At 46.3% G+C, this 21,049-nt stretch overlaps 1 non-coding gene across 1 annotated transcript; it reads right to left on the reverse strand.

The window, feature by feature from the left end:
• Positions 1 to 20,673: 20,673 nt before the first annotated feature.
• LOC125110459 (U6 spliceosomal RNA) lies at positions 20,674 to 20,780 on the reverse strand. Its single transcript, XR_007130633.1, has one exon. It is a non-coding gene; the product is annotated as a U6 spliceosomal RNA (small nuclear RNA).
• Between the last annotated feature and the right edge of the window lie 269 nt (positions 20,781 to 21,049).

Consider the following 21,049-nt stretch of genomic DNA (forward strand, 5'->3'; position numbering starts at 1 on the left):
GCAGCTCAGGCATCCTCTCCCTCCTAGCTGGACCTGGCTGCTTTCTGCAGAGCATTCCGATGCTGAAATGTGAGTTGGAAATTCTACAAATAGCAGCTGTGGACACAAGACAAAGGACAGGTGTTCTGGAACACGCAGACAAGGAGTGGCCGGCACCAGGCCCTCCCTTCATCACCCGGGCCTCGGTGGGTAAGACACTGCTGAGGTCTGTGATGATAAATGACAAGGACTGTCCTCCAATCTAGGCCCCTTTCCACCCCTTTCACCTGCTTGTTCCCGCCCTTGAAATGGCATTCGAATATTTCCGGAAGAAGCTCCCTGCCTGGCACTAGAGAGCACCCCAGGCCCCATCCGCCTTCTTTCCCCCCATCTCTCTTCCTGCCTTTACAGGCATCTTTTCTTGTAGCTGAAGTCTGGGTGGCCCTGGGCTTTCCTGCTCTGAAGACTTTGCCTGGCCCTCTAAGGCCTTAGTCTGAGGTCAGGTTACCTGAGCTCAAGCCCGTGCTCTGTCATTTATTAGCTGTGTGATCTCGGGCAGGTTTGCTCAGTTTCCTTGAGCCTCAATGTGCTCCTCTTTACTGAGGAGAGAATAAGCCCTTCCTGGCAAACGTGAGCTGAAAATTAAACAAGCAAACACAGGCCACGTTCTAGTACATACCAAGTACTGCATATTATGGATCCTCGCCGTCTAAGGGCAGTTCAAGTCCAGCCTCCTCCATACTCCTGGGCATCACACAAAGCAGTCTCCCTCCCCTCTGCCTCCTTGAAAAACAATAAGAGCTGAGATTTATGGAGGACCGACTCTGGGCCCCGTGCCGTTTTTACGGACAATCTCCGCTGATGGCACCACAACCTTATAAGTAAGCATCCTTCCCCCCTGTATGTCGTACATGTCTTAGAAGCTAAGACTTGACAAGCCTCAGCAAGTTGCCTGGAGTCAAGCAGCTAAGTGGGTGAGGATGGAATCCAATCCAGGCATTCTCATGCAAGGTGAGCACTCTCTCTCTCTCTCTCTTTTTTTTTTTTTTTTTTTGTCTTTTTAGGGCTGCACCTGTAGAATATGGAAATTCCCAGGCTATGGGTTGAATCAGAGCTGCAGCTGCCAGCCTACACCACAGCCACAGCAATGCAGGATCTGAGTCACATCTGCGACTTGCACCACAGCTCACGGCAATGCCAGATCCTTAACCCACTGAGCGAGGCCAGGGATGGAGCCCACATCCTCATGGATGCTAGTCGGGTTCATTACCTCTGAGCAATGATGGGAACTCCAAGGCAAGCACTCTTACCTGTGATGCCAGGCTACATCTGAGACATCTACATCCAAAAGTGACATCCTGGGAGATGTGACCCCAGAGTTCCTCCTATTGTGAGTTCACTCAGCAGGTCCTTGTAGAGGCCCTGTTATGTACCAGGCCTGCACAGAGAGGGCAAACAAGCAATGTCCAGTCTAAGGAGCTCAGAGTCAGTTGAAAGGGATAAAGGCACACAGATTAATGCCACTCAGCACTGCAGGTGTGGCAGCTGAGCATGTGTGCAAGCGTTGTCAGTATCAGCTCAATCTGGGGAAGTCAAGGAGGGCTTCAGGGAAGGGGGGGGTCACCCATCTTCCTATCTGATGTCCTTTTCAAGAATGGGCATTTCTGGATCATCCCTTACTTTGCAACTCCTTTTTCCTTCTCTCCTTACTCTTTGGAGGAAAGAGTTTGTCTTACAACCTTATAACAAAATACCATTGACTGGGTGCCTTAAGTAATAGATATTTGTTTCTCACAGTTCTGAAGGCTGGAAGTCTGAGGTCAAGGTGTGAGTAGGTTCATTTCCTGGTGAGAGCTCTCTTCCTGGTCATGGACGGCCGCCGTCTTGATGTGTCCTTGCACGTCAGAGAGGGAGCTCTGGCCTGATGCTTCCCCTCCTTTTAGGGTCCTATAAGGCCCTGTAAGAGGCATGTTGCCCACCCTTATGACCTCATCTAGCCCTAATTACCTCCCCAAGGCCTCACCTCCAAACACCATCACACTGCATGTTAAGGCTTCAATAATAAACTTGGAGGGTTGGGGGTGGACAGAATTGCTAGGTCTGTAACAGAGGTCTTTAATAGAACCCAGTATTCTGTAGACTGCTGCAGGCCCACTAGCCTGGGCAAGTCATACAGTGAGAGAGGAGAACCAGGGAGGCATCTCTTGGTGCTCTGGATGATCCTCTGAAGGGTCTGTGGCTTGGAGGGTCCAACATCACTGCTGGAGGCTACAGAGAGTCAGCGGCAGGGGCCTGAAGGGTCCAAGGCAGCCTCTCTGGGATGCAAAATGCAGCAGCTGTGAAGGGGGAGAAGAGAGCGTTTCCAAGAGAGGGTGAGACTCCTAGCTGCCCTTCCAGGGGGATTCTGCACAGAGGGACAGGCAAACAAATGACAGGCAGCAAAGACATATCTTGCACCTCCATCGAGACGCTTCTTGTGGGTGTTACGAGCAGGGACGTGTTTTCTGGAATGAGGCATGATGCTCAGATGCCCTTCCTTATACAGCAAGCATAACTCAAGAGAGAGAGACAGCATCTTCTTTGTGAGGTCAGGAATGATGTTTTGCTTCTGTGCTAAGTCAGTGCTCCATCTGGACTTTGAACCTGCACTCGGTGTCTGCTCCCTAAGCATTGCCTGAGCCAGGATTCATCATGCCCAACCATGGACCCAGCTCAGGCTCCTCCCATGCCTCTCTGCTTCCTCTCTCTGGTCTATACCTGGTCACTAGACCTCCGGCTCTGCACTTGACACCCAGCCTCTCTCTCCCATCCACACCAACGGTTTCCCAGTGTTCTCCCTTCCATCTCCTCCCTGCAGTTGGTCGAGGTCAAAACTTGAAACATGTCGTCTTTATTTTTTTTGCATATAAAGATTTTTATTTTTTTTTCCATTATAGCAGGTTTACAGTGTTCTTTCAATTGGCTACTGCCACAAGCTATGATGCAGGTTGCAGATGTGGCTGGGATTCGTAGTTGCCATGGCTATGGTGTAGGCTAGCAGCTGCAGCTCTGATTCAACCCCTAGCCCGGGAACTTCCATATGCAGCAGGTGTGGCTGTAAAAAGACAAAAAAAAAAAATCTACCCAGCGAAGCAAAACCATTTATGAAACTCCCTCTGTTTGCAAAGTGCTCTGGAAATGGGGTTACAGATTTCTATGACGTCTCCCTCCTGGAGGACTTTACGAGCTGAGCCCAGACAGGTGACAGGGGGTGATTGAGCTCCCCACCCCGTGCCATGCTGGGACCTGTACTGAGCTTGGAAGCAGGTAAGGCTGAATGGAAAAGGTGAGTCTGAGTGGTACTGAGAAAGAGAGCAGAAATCACACAACACGAGAAGGTGGAGGAGGCATGTCCTGGGAGCAGCCATCAAATGCAAGAGGTGGGGTTTTGGTGGGTGTGGACCTGGCCACCAACTACCTCTCTAGGGTCACACTCCACCACCTGTCCCCTTCCTCCCCCAGAAACTGGGGCTCCAGGTATCCTTGCTTTTCCTGGAATAGGCCAGGCTCTTTCCTGCCCCACTGACTTGGCACCTGTATTTTCATGCACTAGAGCTCTCACGTCTACCAGAAGAAGAAAGCTGGTTCAGTCTCTCCTGGCCAATGAAGCCTTGCTGACTTCTGTAGGCAGAGATGACCACTGCTCCTTGAGGCTCCACCTGCCTTGCAGTAGAAATAACAATGGGTTCTGGAGGGGTGTGTGTGTGTGTGTGTGTGTGTGTGTGTGTGTGTGTGTGTGTGTGTGTGTGTGTGTCTGTGGACTAGAGATGGATATATAGACAGAAGAAAATCTCACTCCCTTCTTAGAGCAGCTCTGCATTATTTTCCCCATTTTACTGCCAAGCTTGCAGAACAGAGGGCTGGAGAGTTTAACTTGCCCAGGATGATTCAGTTCCTGAATTGGAACTGAAACTCAAACTATTGCCTCCTCTCTTGGACACCAGGAAATGCTTTCTGTATGACATCTGATTCATTTACCTAAGTGCCTCCCCTTCTATCAGGGCCTGGCTCTGGAACAGAAATCCAATGCACATCTGTTGAATGGAATTGATTTTAAGAGAGCTGGCAATTAGAAGGCTTCAGAGACGGCACCCCAGCAGTGGGACAAGGTGCTTCAGAATAAAAGATGAGTTAGGTAAGCAGAAGCCAATTAGCAGAGGATGCTCCAGCCTATGATAAGGCGCTTTAATTTGATAGGAGACAATTGGGAGCCATTTATTGTAGAGCTCTGAGAATGGCAGTGACAAGCCCCTAACGACACCCAAGGGCCTTTGAAAGCTTTAATTGCTGCCTGCAATTTTGCTATTTCTGCAGAGAAGTGACGGGATGGGAAGATGAGCTCAGAGTTGCTGTACCCCAGGCTGCTCCGCCCACAGCAGGGTCACCACAAGAGAACCATCCCTCCCCAAGTACAGAGCGGGGACACTGCAAAGGAGCCCAGCTCACTGTCTCTGCATGTTCCTGAACCCAGATCAAGATCCTCCCTTTCTCCGGCACCCCCACTGCCTACATGGCTCTTGGGATGGAAGGAGCCTGCAGGGGTCCTCGGCCACCCCCACCCCATCGGGAGCCACAGTCACCATCACTGTTAGCCATTCGGCAACTTCTGCCCCACCCCCACCTTCTGCGTCCCACTTGGGAACCTCTGTTGGTTTCTGTCCGAAGAGGGCATTCACAGCTTTTCAGGCCTTGAATTTCACCAGGACAGGATGCTCCCCACCTCCCCCATCACCACTGTAAAGCACTCCCAGGGAACTGAGGAAGGAGGCTGTGAAATTCTGCTCATAGAAGAAGACGGTGGGGGCTGCTCTGTGTTTTATTGTTCATTTTTCCAAGCTTGGGATCCTTTGCTTCTTCCATCTGGCACAAAACTACTAGGAGACCAGAGGCTGAGGTTGGCCTTCCAAAGCCAGTGAGCACCAACAGCAGAACAGGTTCCTGTCCAGCAGGCAGGACAATAGGCTCTTCGAGCTGCAGAAAGTTGCTCAGTGCTATATTGTTTGCATGTGATGCAGCTTCTTGAACCCACACAAACACTCCCATTTTTATCAGCCCCATGACAGTGACTTAATTACCGCTGAAGACGCTGGTGCTGCTTGAAGCTGCAAACCTCTCTTCCCATCCCCAAAAGGGAAGGAAACAAAACCAAGCCCCATGTATGGGGGAAAAAAAAGCCAAGCCCCGTGCAGGATGGGAAGGCTGAAGTGGGCACCAGGTGCATTCATTACACTTGATTGTGTGTTGGTTTACGACTGCGGTCACTTGTGTGCAATGATCTAGCCCAGCATCTGTGCCGAAGGATATCCTTGGTATTTTGCAAAGCAAGATGAATATTGACCAGATGGTGACTTCACGAGGACATAATTCACATAGCATTTTCCTGCCCCGACCCAAATTTCTGTGAAGGCATCTTGAATGCCACACTGAACAAAACAGAACAAGAAAACACAACCCTTGAGACAGCGCAGCCGTAAGTTGAAGATTAATGGTCTCGACGGTGACTCCGACAGGAGCCCAAATGGCAGTCAGATCCCAGGCTCCAAGCAGCAGCTCTTGCCAAGCCGTGTCCCTGTCACATGCAGAATGACCTCATCCTTCAGCCTCTTCAAGGCACTCTGGGAGGGGGAAGGGAGAGCCCCGAAATGTCACTCGCCAGAAAACTGGGTCACTTACCTATTTTTTTTTAATTAAGTTTGTGTGGTGACAGCCTCATCTGCACCTGCTTGCTCAGTAATTTGACTTTGGTGGTGACCAAGTGAAGAATGCACTTTCGGCTTCAGCCACGGGGTCTAGTTCTGGCCCCTGGAAGGAAGCTCTGGGAAAAGAGCAAATGACTCTTGGAAACGTTTTTAAAAAAAAAAAAAAAAAAAAGCCCTGGTGTTATCAGGCCCTGAGCTGGCAAGGAAAATAGCCCAGGTCCAAGTTGGTTGAGGAAAAATCATGTTCTCTGAGGAGTAATATGCATCTGAGCCACACAGAGTTAAACGAGTGGGTGTCCCGCACCTGTCCGTGGCATTTTAAATGTGGTCAGCCTGTCTGGAATCTGTGCAATTTCTACAACCTACACACTTTGTCCTAAACCACAAAGTTAAGGACAGGCAGACTGAAGGTCACTCTGCTTCAAAACAAGGTCACCCTAAGACAGTCCAGAAGCAAACAGAACCAGAGTAAATAGGCAGCTTGAGGGTGGCCTCGTTACCCCTGTGTCCCTCCTGGTTCCTCCATGTCATAATGATGGTGGGCCAGAGGCAAGACCCGTCCTCACCTGGTTCAGGAGAAAAATAACCTAGAAAATGAGGTTGCTACCTTGTGTTTTTTGCTGTTGTTCCTTCATCTTAAAAGGATAATCACATTGCATTTAAGGAACACAGAATAGTAATAACACCAATGGAGGCCATTTCTCACACACCCGCAGTGTGAGACTCACATGTCCCCATCAGTCCCTGCAGTCCCTGGTGTCAGTGGTTTGCTCTCCCACTTACTGCTGTGTGACCTCATACAAGTGTCTTAACATCTCTGAGAGTCAGCGTCCTCAAGGGTTAAACAGGAATAAGAAGGGAACTTACTTCACCAGCTGATAGGACTGAAGGAGAAGATGCTTTGAAAGCATGGCGGGGAGCCTGGCACTTAGCGAGAGTCCATAAAAAGTCGGCAACTATTATTACCAGCGTGGCAGCTGTGGAACTGAAACAGAGCATCTCGCAACCTCCACCAAGGGCGCATCTGTCTTATGTGGTAAAAATAAGATCGGAACCCAGGCTCTCCTGGGCTGTTGCTTCCTGCTCCGGTCAGTGGATGCGAGTTCATGGCACAAAGCCCAGTGACAACAGTGCCTCCTCTACTGGCATGGTTTGGCAGACCACTCTGGCAAACAGCCCGCAGTGCCCCATTTAAAAACAAAACAAAACAAAACAAAAAAAACCTCTACTGTTTCTTAGGAAGACTTTTTGATCGCCTCAAATAAAACACTGTTTGCCGTGCCCCCACCCCCCGCCCCCGGAACAGAAACAGCTCAGGAGAGCAGGCTCCTCCCTCCGGGAACCTGGCAGCTGGACATCAGCCAAGAGGGGCAGGACAGGGTGACTAAGCAGAAAGTGGCCTGCTGCTCAGAGCCTGGCCACCCTGCAGGCCAGGAAGGGAAGGCCTCTGTGAGGCAGAGAGAAGGACACTGCTCAGGTCCTGGGGCGCAAAGCGTCCTTTGTCCCCAGGGACTTCAGACAGAAACTGCCCCATGTTGACATTTCAGCTGGCAGAACAGGCCAGGCCTGGCTGGGAGAGGCAGGAACCCCCTGGGGTGCTGGGAGCCATGGTCCACACCCTGCAGCCTCTGTCCTGAGCTCCCCTTACATATTAACTTCTTTAATCTCGTAGACCAAGTCGTCTGTCATTATTCCCATCTTGGAAACAGGAAAACTGAAGCTCACAGAGAGCAAATAACTAACCAGGGATAACGCAGCTGTTTAATGGGGGAGCCGGGATTAAACCAAAAGAGGTCTGGCTTCTAAGCGAGGGGACACAGCGGCCAGGTCTTTCCCTCCCTCTATGCTCGGCTACTTCTTGGGTGAGTTTAAAGCTGAGGGCAGGATTCCACGGGTTCTTGAACCTAAGCAATTCCCTCCATCCCCACTTCACCCGCCCTGCAACAGGCTTCACTCTCTCTTCCCCGGATGCTGATACTACCTCCTAACAGCAAGGTCCTCCATCCAGCCAAGCTCCCCACCCTCAGCCATCCTGCCTCACAGCTGATGCTCCAGCAGAAGTGCTCTTTGGAGGGGGCTGGCACACGCTGTGCTGCTTCTGGCTTATCTCAACTCTCACTCTCTTTACTGGAAATTGCATCCTTCCCCAGCTTCTTCGTGGCTGGTTGCTCCAGTAGGACGCACCTTGGACACCACCTCCAGGAACCCATCCCTCTCTCCTCAGGCTGGAGGAAGCGGCTGGTGGAAGCGCATACCCCCCAGTGTGTATTTCCAATATTGTGCTCGAGGGCAGAGAACTTGTCTAGAACTTTGCATCTCTCGCCTTGGGCACTGTTCCTGACCTCCAGCAAGAACTCCATGAATGGTCATTACACATATGAGACAGGTGACTCCATCACCAGCAAGTGTCAAAGCGTCACCCCTGTAAGGATCAGTGGAGGGTCCCCATGGCTGGCTGCGGACTTCCAGTCCTCTATTTCCAGGTCCCTAAAAGATGGCACACATTTCCTGTCTCCGTGAGGTTGGGGGAGATCCACGTGGTCGATCCTGACCAACAAATTGTAAATGGAAGAGAGACACGACTCTTCCGGGCTGCACATTCAATCACAGAGGCAGAACCCTCGGAGCACCGTGGTCAGCGCACTGGAGATGCCAGTGGCTCCATCAGCCTGGGTTCCTTGTGACAGTCTTGTGACGAATGTGTGATGGAAGGACGTCTTTGCTGTTTGAAGTGTCTGAACTATTTTCAGCCTAACCTTTCTTATTCTGAGGGAAGTAACTTGCAGCTGTCTTTGACCTCAGAAATGTATTTTGGACATTTTCCAGGAAAGCCCTTGCAGGTGAAAGGGTGGGTGACTGTAACACCTCACCCTAACCACAGTCACCAGAGCAAGAACGAGCAAAGTTGAATGAGTGATGTAGAAACAAATGGTTCTGCACCTTCTGTGTGTTTCTAGTCCACGTGTTTATGCACTGGGGTACTCACAACTTTCTTTCTTTTGCTCCTCACCACAAATGTAGCAAAGACACAGAGCACACATCCTCACTGTACTTGCTATGCAGAAAACTGGCTCAGAGAAGTTGTCCCTCGGCCAAGGTCCCAGAGCAGGAAAGGTGTGGCTGGGATATATATTTTTCATTTTATTTTTATAGTTTATTTACAATGTTGTGTCAATTTATTCCATACAGCAAAGTGACCCAGTCGTGTGTGTGTGTGTGTGTGTGTGTGTGTATACACACAGATACATGTATGTATATATCATATATTATGCCATATGATCCAATATTCACACACTTGGGCATATATCCAGACAAAACTTTCTTTTCTTTTCTTTTCTTTTTTTTTTTTGCCTTTTTGCCTTTTTGCCTTTTCTAGGGCCGCTCCTGTGGCATATGGAGATTCCCAGGCTAGGCGTCTAATCAGAGCTGTAGCCGCCAGCCTATACCACAGCCACAGCAACATGGGATCCTAGCCACATCTTCAACCTACACCACAGCTCACGGCAACACCAGATCCTTAACCCACTGAGCAAGGCCAGGGATCGAACCCGCAACCTCATGGTTCTTAGTCAGATTCGTTAACCACTGCGCCACAACAGGAACTCCCAGACAAAACTTTCATTCAAAAAAATACATGCACCCAGATGTTCACAGCAGCAATATTCACAATAGCCAAGACATGGAAACAACCTAAATGTCCATCAACAGATGAATGGATAAAGAAGATGTGGTACATATATATAATGGAATACTACTCAGTCATAAAAAAGAATGAAATAATGCCATTCACAGCAACATGGATGCAACTAGAGATTCTCATGCCAAGTGAAGTAAGTCAGAAAGAGAAAGACAAATACCATATGATATCATTCATGTTTTATATCTAAAATATGGCACAAATAAACCTATCTGCAGAACAGAAACAGACTCACAGACATAGAGAACAGACTTGGGGTTGCCAAGGGGGAGGGGGGAGGAATTGGGATAAACAGGGAGTTTGGGGTTAGATGCAAACTATTACATTTAGAATGGATAAAAAATGAGGTCCTGCTGTACAGCACAGGGAACTATAACCAGTCTCTTGGGATAGAACATGATGGAAGATAGTATGAGAAGCAGGATTTTTGACTCCCAGCCTAGGATTCTTCCTTCTGGACCAAACCTCTGAACACTTGAGCTTTTAAAATTTTATGACCTGGGAATCCAAATTTGAGGCAACCAAAGGGAAAACCAAATGCCAAATCATTTGTAAAGAGCTTTAATAGCCTTTAGTGTCTAAATCATTCCCAAACGGTAATAGTTCATTTTTGTTGCTATGTCTATTAGAATTATTGTCATTTCTTAGAGCCAATAGCTGACAAATGCCAAGGTGGTGATGACCATGAGATGAATAACTGCCGATTAGTTACAGTAACGGGTGGTGGTTGGCCCTGACCCTCATTGCTGGGGCCTGAGGCAGAGGACAGGTGCTGGTAACTACAGAACACATCTGAGAATTTGAATCTGGTGTCTGCCCAGCCCTGGTCTCCACGGCTCACGCCCACACCATCAGCTTTTCTCTGTGGTGGCCTTAGTTCTGAATTAAGGCTGTGGTCCTGAGAGCAACCCTGGGACCCAACTGGCTTGAGAAATGTGTCCAGCACTGACCTCAAACAAGACTCAGCAGAGGTGGCAAGGGCTTCAGAACTATAGTCCTTCTCCATCAAACTCTTCTTTGTCCCCTTTCCTCCTTGGCATTGTGGTACCTTGTGGTCCCCGTCCACCTGCTCTCCTCCAGCCTTAACATTGGGCTCCACTTCCTCTTTTGGTCCGCATGATAGCATCATTTAATTAAACTTGCCTCTGTACCTTCAAACTGCATGCTTTATCTCCTCTGTGGCTTATGGCTTCCACTCGTGACATGATTCACTGGACAAAGCTCACTTCATCCACCTTTACCGCTTCACCTGGCCAGGATGGCTCTTCTCACTTACTTGCACCAAGGCCATAATTTGGCAATGTCACTGGGGCACAGGAGAATCTTTGTAAGAAAATAAGGGGCCAGGAGTTCCTGCTGTGGCTCAGAGGGTTATGAACCTGATTAGTATCCATGAGGATCTGGATCAATCCGTATCCTCACTCAGTGGGTTAGGGGTCTGGCGTAGCCATGAGCTGTGGTGTAGGTCACAGACACGTTTCAGATCTGGCATTGCTGTAGCTGTGGCGTAGACTGGCAGCTGTAGCTCTGGTTCAGTCCATGGCCTGGGAACTTCCATATGCCTCAGGTACAGCCCTGAAAAAAGAAAAAAAAAAAAGAAAAGGAAAGAAGGGATCTGTTTTAGAGCTTTCAGTTTATGAAATTATACCCTTCTTCACCTTCTCTCTCTGTCCTTTCCTCCTTCTCACTCTCTTCTCCTTCCCCTTCTCTCTCTAATTCCAAAATCACTTATAATAATATGGGCATTGGCTTCCACTGTAGTATTGGGTTTTTAGGGCAAGATCTGCTCTTGAGTTTTTTTCCTACCTGGACTTTGAAGACCATTCGAGTGGTTAGGTGCAGGACCAGAGAATGGGGTCAAGGAAAAAGGACCCATACGACTTTTCATCTGCCTTGCACTTGACATCAGATGGACCAGACTCCCAAGTTGTTGTGCTTATAGTCTGCCTTATTCTGTCAGAACTTGGATTCCCCAGTGGGCTTTAAGAGTCCAAGCACCTTAATAATAAACCGTGTGTCCTGGCCCCATGTATCTTCTCTACTGAGCCCCCTTGGTGACCAGAGATCCTCCTGCCCACCCTCTCTCCTCCAGATATAACCAACATCTTCAATTATCATTTCTAAAATGACTTAAATGTCTTTATCTCCATTTCTTGCTAAATTTGAGTATGTCACGTCTTTCTTCCAAGATAATTGAAAAGCTAGAACACAGCTTCAGACAGACCCAGAGGTGGAGTGCAGACCTTGAGGAGGAGTCAGTCATTGTCCTCTGCACGTTATCTGCATTATCTTAGTTCATCCTCACAACCATCCAGTGAGGTAACTGGGGCTTAAGAGAATTTAAATAAGTTGCCCAAAGGGACACCCGTGGGAAGGGTGGAACTGATAGACCCCTGGAGTTGACCTCTGAACCACTGCTCTATAAACACCCTAGGTCTACCTAACATCCCAGCAAAAACTCATCTGGGCCCTCCTACGTGCCTCTCTTTATAGACACTCTCTTCTTCACACAGACTGCCCACCCTTGATTCACATCTTGCCCTCATTCTGAGCTCCTCTCTCTTCTCTGCCCTCAACATCTGAGTCCCTGAAGTTTGTTGTTTCTTCCTTTGTGGAGTTCTTCACACCCTCCCCTTCCTTTTTTGAAAACTGCCACCTCCAAGCCCAGTCCTTTACGATGGCATGCCTGAACCTCTGTAATTGCTTCCTAATTTGTTTTCCTGATTTCTCTCTTCATCCTGGACTTAGGATGTGATTCATCTTCCCAGGAGGTTACTCTGCTTACATTGGCTTCTCCATGCTTAAACTCCACAGGGGTGCCCCAATTAATAAAATCCACCCCTTCCCCAGTCTCTCTGATATGATGTCCCTCGGATTCTCTAGTGGAATTTGCATCTTCTACCGAACTGGTTGTTTCTTCACCTTCCTCCAACTTTCCACATAGATCGTGGCATCCACACCATTTCCCACTGAGTTCCCTCTGCAATGAATGGCCTTTATCTCTCTCCCATTTGCCAGTGCTCAAATCTTCCATCAAGGGCTGCCTTAGGTACAGTACCCTTCATGGAGCTTCCCCCATGCATCCAAACTTCCCAGATTATTGCCACTTCTGAATTCTATAACAGAGTCTGACCACACATTTCTTTCCAAGCCGAGAATGCCTTCATCATCTTTTATGAGGCTAACTGGTCTCAGCTATCAGCTTATACACTCAGGGTGGACCTTTGCTGGATTGTAACCAAACATCTCTAATTTTCCAGGACAATATTGAATCAAAATATTGTGCTTGTTGTAAGATCATAAGCCCTGATTTTTGCATCAGAACATAGAGTAGATGAAGATCTATATATCCCATTTTTATCTCCAGTGCCTAGCTCAAGGTTATGTGATAAAACTGTTCAAGTCTGACTCGATCTTTTTTTAGCCATATGACCATGCATGTGTCTTCTGGTCTTGGTCTGTTACTTAAAATGATAGAATTGGGTTAGATAAGTGGTTGTCAGAGTATAAACCTTGGAATTCTTCGAGTCTGAGAGATCTTTTCCAGAGTGTTCTTGGGGAGAGGGAAAGGAAGGTGGGCCAAGCAGGTAGGCTTCCCATCCCCCAGGCCCTCACATCATCTCCAGAGATGCTCCTCTTAAATCTATTTCATAGGTTCATTTCATTTCTACCAAACACTCTCCCTGGCTTTAAAATATTTGAAAATCACCTGAGCAGATTATTTCTAGGGCATCGTCCACCTTGTCCATTTTGTCTGTTGCTGAGGATAAAGGAGAATAATGGTTAGTACATACTGAGTCCATACTCTGTGCCAGGCTCTGTACTCACTGAAGATATTCTAATTACTCCCATTTTTTGGACCTGGTAAGAGCTTGCTTTAAGGCCCCATGGTGGTGAATGAAGTGGAGAGGTGCATTGAAATCAGGGTGACTTAGCCTAATGTGAGTTGTTCAGGAAGAAAGGTGAGGGGCTGGAGCACACCCACACTTTCCCTGCTTTGTGATGAGAAGATAACCCAATGACAAAGCAGGGCTTATGTCCTTTGCAGAGCTGTTTGGTGAAGACACGTCAACCAGCTGGTCAACCATAATCTCATCTAAGAATGAAAATGTGGGATAGGAATGTCTGTGATATCCACAGTTGGAGGATGTTCTTATCCCACCGACTGTGTTGTTTGAAGACTGGGGCTTATAGGGATTTAACTAAACCTGACCTTCCAAGGGTTCAGCATTTCTGGCAACACCACTGACCTCTCCAGCAAACCAGAGCATGACTCAGAACTCATGGTATTGCATTGAGCCCAAAAGAGCCTTCTGTAAGCTAGCCCACAAACCAAGATACACGAGGCAAGTGTTTCTAGCCACCAAATGCCTTCTCTATGACAAGAAAAATCCAGGAGGTTAAGGACACTAAGAAACACCAGAGAATCTTAAATAGAATATATGAACTGGCAATATATGAAGGAAACTGGCAATTCCACCCAAAGATAACTGGTTCCCAACTGAGAATGCTTCCAACATAAGCAAGATTTAACCACGGGCAGACCATTTGCCTAGGAACCTTCCTCAAGAACTAAATCACACTTGAAGTTCCTTGTATCCAGTGTTGCCAATAGGTGTGCAAGGGGATGGACCTGCTGCCCAAACAAACCCATCAAACCATTTTCCCCTCTGCTTCCAGGGGTTCTCTGTGTGCTGTGCTCTCACTGGAAATTAGATCAGTATTTAGCAAAGGCTGTTCTGTTAAGCCAGTTTTCCAGGACCCGGGGTATAATTTTGCTCAGAAGTCGGTGCGTCTGATTTTGAAACTGTTGATATTGTTATGGAAATTATCACTGTACTTGATCCCAATCAACTGGGTTTTCCCCACACACACACACTTTTTTTTAACTAGAGAAGAGGAATTGAATGAACAGGGAAAATAGGCCTTGAACAGAGAAATAAAACACAATAGAGCATTTCAGAGGATGAATACAGTAAATGATAAAGCTTTAAAAAAAATGCAACATGACATTTCTCTGCAATTCCAGCACATTTTTCACCTCCTCTTGCTCATCCTTCAAGACATCTTCCCTTTGCCCCCCAAAACACCCACAGTCTCCTCAGCTTCCATGCCTATTGTTATATCACCTCCTGACATGGGAGCAGTGGAATAATGAGGTCTCCCAAGCCAGGCTCTTGAGGACATGTAATAACTCTTTGTTGACTAGAGTTCTACACTTTCCTGAAGCTTTCAATGGCTTAGAACAAGGTTCTACCAAATAAGTATAACCAATGCTATTGTATTTTTATTTTCTAAGTAGAAAATTGAAGAAAGTGATACCAGTGGAAAGGCCATGGCTCCTATTTTATTCACTTTCAAACTTGAGAAGCAGCCTTCATGTGTATTTTTTTAAATGGGGGGAGAGGGATTTCTTTAAAAGTTTCCCAGGAATGCAGTGATATTTTAAAAAATAAGGAAGGAAGGAAGGAAGGAAGGAAGGAAGGAAGGAAGGAAGGGAGGAAGGGAGGAAGGGAGGAAGGGAGGAAGGGAGGAAGGGAGGGTAGGGATGGAGGGAGGCAGGGGGGCAGAGAGCAAAAATAAAGCCAAGACTACAGTCATTCCCTGTGGAATGAAACTGCCAACACTGATTTTTCCCTACAATTGCTGTCTTTTGCAAAAGAATGTAGAAAAATAGATGTGGCCCCATCTTCTGGCAGTGTGAAGTAATAGCGGGGGGCGAACGCTGATTTCTCTGATGTTTTGTTTTATTTATAGTTAAAGGTACTCCTTGAGGTTTCTCTCTCCTCAAGGCAATTGTCAGTAGAAAATAACTATTGCCTTGTCAATATTTCTATTCCCCAAAGCAAAAGCAGAGCAGCTGAGCGGCTTCCAAGGAGGAAGCTTTGGGATCTGATGCACAGACCAGGCATTGGTCCAGAAGTCACAGTAGCCTTCCACGAAGAAAAGGAGACAACGCCCTTTGGGTTAGCTGAGTGAAACAGAGAACTGGCAATATACGAAGGAAACTGGCAATTCCACCATTCGGTCTTGTTCCTGAATGTTCTAGAAAGATCCTTGGTCAGCTGGTGCTGGTGACAACCCCACCTGCAGCACCGCCGACCCGCATAGCAGGATGGTCCTGGAGTTCTGCACAGAGCACAAACACCTGCTTCTCATATCAGTGACTAGTTCTTCCCCAAGGCTGAAGCTCACAAGTCCATACTCACTCAGAGCACATTCTGAGCAAGAATTCTGTGAAGTGTTTGTGTGGGGTGGTGAGGATTGGCAGACAGCGCGGGGGTGACAGGAAGATGTGGTAATGCTTTCTTTTTCCTGAGATAAAGAGAAGTGTGAGAAGCAGCTGGCCGAGTCTGAGGGCTGGACAAGAACACCCGCTAGGTTTTCCTTCCTCTCCGTCCCCCGGGTGTGCCCAGCTGCAGACCCAGCAGTGGAACCAACTACCAGGATCGCCTCAGCTGAGGGGGGTCTGGGTGGCTCGCTGAGCCAAAGGCATGATCCTTCTCCCTTTCAATCGCCAAGGAAGGTCCTCAACATCCCATGGGCACGGCCTCGGGTGGAGGGCGGATAATAGCAACATTGTACAACCCGGAACGGGATGGGGGTGCAGGATGTTAAGTACCCACGTAGGCAATAAAACCAAGAACATGAGTCTCTTTGTTCTGAAGCCAGGGAAAGAGCTCACATTTCATAGCCAAGTACAAACTAAAACCACGAGCACCCGCATGTGACATCTTGTGGAATCAGTGGCCACCGTCCCTCTACACTGTGCTGGCACCAGCCTCCACCATTCAGTCTTGTTCCCAGTGAGATTGGGGAACACAGATGGGGATTAATCTCAACAGAATCATAATATTGGCCACAACAGTCACAATAACAACAGCAGTAGCTAATCTATACTATGCTCTTACTGTATGCCGGGTACAATATGAAGCCCTTGGCATGAAGTGTCACATTTAATGTTTAAAACGGAGGTGTGTGGCAGGTATACTTAGGAAACCCATTTTGTGGATGAAAAAAAAAAAGGAAAGATTAATGAGGGCAAAGATAGAGCAAAGATCATTCCTTTTTTTTTTTTTTTGGTCTTTTAGGGCCGCACTTGTGGCATATGGAGTTTCCCAGGCTAGGGGTTGAACTGGAGCTGTAGCTACTGGCCTACACCACAGCCACAGCAACGTCAGATCTGAGCTGTGTCTGCAACCTACACCACAGCTCACGGCAATGCTGGATTCTTAACCCACTGAGCGAGGCCTGTAATTGAACCTCCATCTTCATGGTTGCTAGTCAGATTCATTTCTGCTGCGCCATGACAGGAATTCCCCTTGGTTGTTGTTGTTTGCATGTGTTCATTCATTCAGTTTTCTGTTGAGCTTCCATAATGTCAGGCCATATTCAAGGCACCACAGATACAGCAGTGAACAGAATATAGGCAGGTTCTTGCCCTCATGGAACCCACATCAGACAGATGATTAAAAGATAAATAGGTCATGCCATGCACTGAATTATGTCCTCCCCTAAATGCATATGTTGAAGTCCAACCCCTAATGTGACTCTACTTGGAGTTAGGGCTTTTATGGAGTGATTAAGTCTCAATGAGGTCATAGAGTAGAGTCCAAACCCTGTAGATTAGAGGACGAGAGCCCTCCTCTCCGCCTCCCCCCACCTCCCACGCGCTCTCCCCCTGCACCATGTGCTCAGAGGAAACGCCATGCAAGGAATGACAGATCAGGCAGCCATTGACAAGCCAGGAAGAGAACTCTCCCTAGAAATCAAATCCTGCCAGACCTTGATCTGGAACTTCCCATCTGCAGAAATACGAGAAATACATGCCTGTAGCTTAAGCCATGTTCTGGGCTGTGGTATTTTGTTATGGCAGCCTGAGTAGCCTCATACCTGCCATGGTCAAGTGGCAGCAAGGGTTATGGAAGTTGGCATCTTACATTTCCGTGCTGGAGATTCTGTTTTACATGGGGGTTAGGTAGCCTCTCTGACAAGGAGATTTTAGGGAAGAAACACCAAAAAAGTGGAGCAGCAAATGAAGTGGGTACCTGGAAGAGTGATCCAGGCAGAAAGCACTGACGTGGGAGGGTATTTGGAATTTCTAAGGAAGAGCCAGGACCCCATGACTAGAGCAGAATAAGTGAGGTACGTACTAGCAAAGGGGTCCGGGAGGGACGAGGAGGCGTCACATCAGGCAGTCTGCTCCACAGCCTGGCTCTCAGCATTTCACACAGTAAAGGTGCCTGACTTCCTTTCCGTGGGTCTAAATCTTTGCCCATCTCTTCATTTGTGGTTCTTTGGCATCTTTCATTTAAAAAGTATCTCTTGTGTATAGTATAGAATTGGGTTATGCTTTATAAACCAACTTGATTTTATAAGTTTCTTTTAATAAGTGAGATAAACCCACTCATGTTTATTGATACCAATACTTTTTTTTAATTTTGTCTTATCTAACACTGTGATGAGGCTTACCATACATCACAGGGAACTATATCCAATCTCTTGGGATAGAACATGATGGAAGATAGTATGAGAAAAAGAATGTACATATCATGTATGACTGGGTCACCATGCTGTACAGCAGAAACTGATGCAACACTGTAAATAAACTATACTTTAATAAAAAAGATGTATATATTACATTGTATTTATTGTGCTTCCTTTTCTATTTGGTGTGCTGTCTTTTTTTTTCTTTTAGCATTTAGAAAAATTTTCATTTTTAGTCTAATGCTTCTCTTGGAATTAATACTTTTTACAGTTCCACAAGTTTTCTATTTTCTTACCTAACCTTCACTACCTTCCTTGTCAATCTTAAAAGGTACCTTTTTACATCTAAAAGAGTTATTACATTTTCCACTACCTCTCTCTTCTTCCCATTTTAAAATTTCTATTTATTTTCAACTTTTACTTTTGAGATAAGAATAGAGTCACAGGAAGTTCCAAAGATCACAGGGAAGTTCCATGTACTCTTCACCCAGTTTCCCCCAATTGTTGCAACACACAAAATCACAGCACAATAGCAGAACCCAAAACTGACATTGGTGGGATGTGTGTCGAGGTCCATGTCATTTTTCACCTGTGTGGATTTGTGTAACTGCTACGACAATCAAGGTAGAGAACTGTTCCATATCACAAAGATTTCAGTTCTGCTGCCCTTTAGAGTTACATCCACGCCCGTCCCTCCCCAAGTCCCAGAGCACTGGCCATCACTTATCTGTCCTCCATCTATAGTTTGTCATTTTGAGATTACCTTTAATTATTTATAGGTTAAGAGTTAAGTCTGCCTTATTATTGTATGTTTTTTGCCTGTTCCACTTTTCAATTCTCTTTTTTTTTTCCTCTCTCTTGCCTTCCCATAGATCCCTTCAACATTTTTTTAGAATTCCAGTTTGATTTATCTGTGGTGATGGCATGCTTTGGTGCACTCTTCCAGCTCTTTGCCCTTGCTGTGCCATCTGACTAAACATTTTCCCCAGCTTTTGGCAGAAGGTTTTGACTGTATCTCTTAATATAGCTTTTTTTTTGTGGTTGTGCTAGGTATTCTGTTATATACCTAATTTATCACAGCCTATTTATTGGTGATGACATTGCATCAGACATTATCACAGTCTATTTATTGGTGATGACATTGCAACATCATTACAGGATGTTTTGTTTTGATGAGAAAACATCCTGTAGGCTCCCACTTGTCTTTTTCATTCAGGGGTAGTGATGAGGCTGAACTCCTTTCTGTGATATTGGGCTTGAGTAGTGCAGTTACTGTCACGAAGTTTTCCGTTTTGTTGGGCAGTCCTGTTCTTGACCCTTTGGTTAGAAAGAGCAGACTTTTCTTTCAAATACATTCATCTCATTGGCATGTCTGGCTTGCTGGTTTCTCCTGTGTCTAATCTGGGGTAAATGAGGCAAAATGAAAACCAGGAAATACCACCATGTCATTTCCTCCATCCTGAGGTTCCTCAAAAGTCTTCCTTCTTCTCTCCACCTTTCTAGTATTTCTCTCTTGTTGTCTTTTTAGGGCCGCATCCACGAAAATGGAGGTTCCCAGGCTAGGAGGTCAAATCGGAGCTGCAGCTGCCAGCCTACACCACAGCCACGGCAATGCAGGGATCCGAGCCACATCTGTGGCTTACACCACAGCTCATGGAAATGCCAGATCCTTAACCCATCAAGCGGGGCCAGGGGACCTGCATCTTCATGGATACTAGTTGGGTTCATTAGCACTGAGCCACAACAGGAACTCCTCTAAGTCTTTCTATGTTCATTTAATATATAATGTTCAGACTTTCAGCTTCAAGTAGCAGTAATTATATAGAAAAGTATGTCTTCTCCATCATTCCAGGAGTGGAAGTTGCCTCCCAATTTTCCAGTTGCATCTCTTCTTTTTGTTAGAACAGTAATGCCTTCATGTTATGTTTTATCCAGTCCTACTGCTAAAGATTTCCCTGTCATCTCTTCATTGAATGAAGCCTATTTTCTAGCAGACAATGATGCTCCCTCATTGCTTCACTGTGTATGTTGTTTTCAAGAGGCTAATCTAATTATCTTGTCTTTCTAAGTTACTCATCTTTTTTACCTAGCAGGCCTTAAGATTTCTTCCTTTTCTTTTTTTTTTTTAATTAATGCCTCTTTTTACCATTATAGTTGGTTTACAGTGTTCTGTTAATTTTCTACTGTACAGCAAAGTGACCCAGTCTCTCTCTCACACACACACAGACACACACACATACACATTCTTTTTCTCACATCATCCTCCATCATGTTCCATTACAAGTGACTAGATATATGTCCCTGTGCTATACAGCAGGATCTCATTGCTTATCCACTCCAAGTGCAGTAGTTTGCATCTATTAACCCCCAACTCCCAGTCCATCCCACTCCTTCCCCCTCCCCCTTGGCAACCAGGAGTCTGTTTTCCAAATCCATGAATTTCTTTTTTTTGTGAAAATGTTCATCTGTGCCGTATATGAGATTCCAGATATAAGTGATATCATGTGGTATTTGTCTTTCTCTTTCTGACCTACTTCACTTAGTATGAGCGTCTAGTCCCATCCATGTTGCTACAAATGGCATTATTTTGTCCTTTTTTATGGCTGAGTGGTATTCCATTGCGTAGATATACCACATCTTCATAATCCATTCGTTTCTCAATGGACATTTAGGTTGTTTCTATGTCTTGGCTATTGCAAATAGTGCTGGAATGAACATACAGGTGCATATATCTTTTTCAATGAAAGTTTTGCCCTGATATATGCCCCAGAGAAAAATATGGAACACCTCACAAATTTGCATGTCTTCCTTGCTCGGGGGCCATGCTAATCTCCTCTGTATCATTCCAATTTTAGCATCTATGCTGCCTAAGCAAGCATCTTCTTTGTCTTCAATGTCTATTAATTTTACTAGTCCATGTCTCAGAGTTCATTGTTTCAGGTCAATTTTTCCTAGTACTCTTTGATTCTATCCACATATAGATTCAGTTCTTCTTTTACTTATGGACATACTATTTTAAATATTTGTTATATTCCATTGTTTTTATGCTCTTCTTTGGGGTTGCCAGTCATAGGTGTGCTGGACTTCCTTTGCCTATTGCTTTGCATTTCAACCACTTTTCCTCTCTTTTTACTTTGCTCCTTATCTC

The sequence above is a fragment of the Phacochoerus africanus genome, chromosome 10 (assembly GCF_016906955.1).
Source record: "Phacochoerus africanus isolate WHEZ1 chromosome 10, ROS_Pafr_v1, whole genome shotgun sequence".
NCBI lineage: Eukaryota > Metazoa > Chordata > Mammalia > Artiodactyla > Suidae > Phacochoerus > Phacochoerus africanus.